A 2,346-nucleotide genomic window follows, 5' to 3' on the forward strand; every position below is an offset into this window, starting at 1 on the left:
CTCCGGGAGGTAGGTCCCTTGAAGCCTCCTGGCAGAGCCTTTGCCCAAGCAGCTGCCCGAGCACTTGTCCCTTCCTGATGCGAAGCTCTTATTCTCAAAGCTCAGTAGAGCATTGAAGGAGAATGTCACCTCTTCTGAGGGGGACTCTCTGTTTGCCTACTGACAATGCCCCACGCGGCACAGTCACACCCGGAAATCATTTCATTTATTGCTTAGCTTTATTTTCTAGAATCTTCTGGAGGCCAGCATTCGGCCTACGCTGTGGAGGGGAATCCACAGAGCCGACCCAGGGTGACGCTGGGTGAGCCAAGACCCCCTCCCTGAGTCTAGATGCTGTGCACCTGCCTGCCAGGATGGAGAGCGCCAGACTAGACGTCCAGGGGGGTGGCCTGGCACAGTCCTGCACACAGCAAATGCTCGGCCACAGCGGCTCTGCTTTCACCGAGGTGAGCCTGACCCACGGGCCAGGAGGTGGTCGCTTCCCCTGGCGATGGACAGCACAGCCCGCGGGGGTGTCCTCTCTTCCCTCCAGCTGGGCGGAGGGTGAGGGGAGACCCACCGCTATGCGGCACCACCGATGGGCAGGGATGCTCCAGGTGAGGCAATGGAGCTCAGAGCAGGGAAGGCTCCTATTCAAGATCACGCAGCCAGATTTCCAACCTGCTCTGTCTGATTTCCCCAGGGGCGTCTCCCTGGGGCCATGGGGAAGGCAAGCAGGGCTCAGAGGCATTTTGTTGGTGGATGAAATACCCCAACCTGTCCTCCGCTTGTGTCAAAGGTTCCTGGGCTACCGGGCTGTGCGTGGGCTGGAGGGGGACCAGGAGTCCCAGGTGGTGGGACAGAGGGACCAAAGAGAACGGGGGGCTCAGCAGGTGTTTCTTCCAGCCACCCTGAGGGCAGAAGTCAGATTGACCACATCCACCGCAGCCCCGTCCCTGCGCTGACTCCTTGGTGAGTTTCTCCTTAGAACAAGTGGGGTCCCGTCTGGATCTGGGCCGCAGGGAACACGGATGAGCCTCGGAAGTTTGGGGATGGGAACGTTCTGTGTGGCCTTGTCTGGGGTCAACTGCACCCCCAGGATATTGTAACCTTGGGCCACAGAGCCTGTCCAGAGGCGGCAAGTCATGGCAGTGTTGCAGACACCCCTCCTCCCCGGGTGGAAGGGCAGCAGGGTGTCTTCCCTCCTCCACCGTCCTCCCTGGGCCTCTGACACCCATCGCGGAGCCCCTTCTGGCCACCAGGTGCTGGGCGGACACTCCTTGTATAAATGCAATTCCGTTTGGCCAGCGTGTGTTCCTGCCCTCAGCCCAAACCGGTGGGAGGCCAGGGGCGACGAGCCTTACCCACATGCCCAGTGTGGGGGGTCATTTGACCAGCCTGTGGGAGATGGGTGTGGGCCAGGGTCATAAGAGCCCTCCTGGTGAAGAGGGGGACACATCCTCGGGTCCCTGGTGTCCAAGATGTCGTTTCTGCTGGATGCAGAGAGCCAGGAGCCAATGGCCAGCTGGAATCAGGAGATGGTGGCCGGCCATGGGGTTGGAGCCAACAGCACCCACCGCAAAGGATGCTGGGAGGTGACGTACACCCAGAGCCTGGGGGCTGGAGGTCCTGTGGTCCAAGAGGCAGAGAGCATCCACTTCCTGCAAGGCCCTCTCCTCAAGGTCGTCCTCCTCCTGCAGCCTCCGGGGCCTGACCCTGACCAAGCAGCACAGGGCTCTCTGGGGAGGTTTCCACAAAGACCGGTCCAGCCCCTGGGCTGCTGCGGGAAATCCTGGAGGCCAGCATTACAATGCATTGCTTCCGGCTGCCGAGTGGTCCCCAGGCACAGGAAAGAGGTGCCAGTGGCCTTGGTGCTTTCCACAGGGACTGGGCCAGGCGGCCCCCAGGAATGCCAGGGGCCCTGAACATAGGGACACACGGCTGCTCCGGGTGAGTGGCTGGGCATTTAAGCCTGTGAGGGGCAGCCTTCCTAATATACCCCCCCTCGTGCTACTCCTCTGCTCACATACCTTCTGTGGCTCCCCACTGCCTAAGGGACCAGGTCTAGACACCAAGGCTCGGCATTCAAGGCTTTCTCAGGCCTCCCCACCAACGGGAGCCTTCTCTCCTGCCAGGCACCTCTCTGACTGGAAACGTCCCCATCCTGACGGAGCCCCTGGTCCTCACCATCCTGCCAACCTGGGAGACCATTACGCCTCTTGCTATCTCAGCTCTGACTGTTGGTCCAACTCATTTCCTGCTAATCACGATAAATTCTGACAGCTTCTCCAACTCAGATGTTGAGCTGCTGGTGCAAACGTTCCCACGGGGACAACATGAACAGCGTGGTCAAGACAGCCAGGCCTG

The 2,346-nt window shown here is 60.6% G+C and overlaps 1 long non-coding RNA gene across 1 annotated transcript; it reads left to right on the forward strand.

The window, feature by feature from the left end:
- Positions 1-220: 220 nt before the first annotated feature.
- On the forward strand, positions 221-1,880 carry LOC119872031. The gene is made up of 3 exons (XR_005358929.1): positions 221-446; positions 886-951; positions 1,483-1,880. It is a non-coding gene; the product is annotated as an uncharacterized LOC119872031 (long non-coding RNA).
- Positions 1,881-2,346: the final 466 nt, after the last annotated feature.

This window comes from Canis lupus, chromosome 5, assembly GCF_011100685.1.
Source record: "Canis lupus familiaris isolate Mischka breed German Shepherd chromosome 5, alternate assembly UU_Cfam_GSD_1.0, whole genome shotgun sequence".
In the NCBI taxonomy this organism is placed as follows: domain Eukaryota; kingdom Metazoa; phylum Chordata; class Mammalia; order Carnivora; family Canidae; genus Canis; species Canis lupus.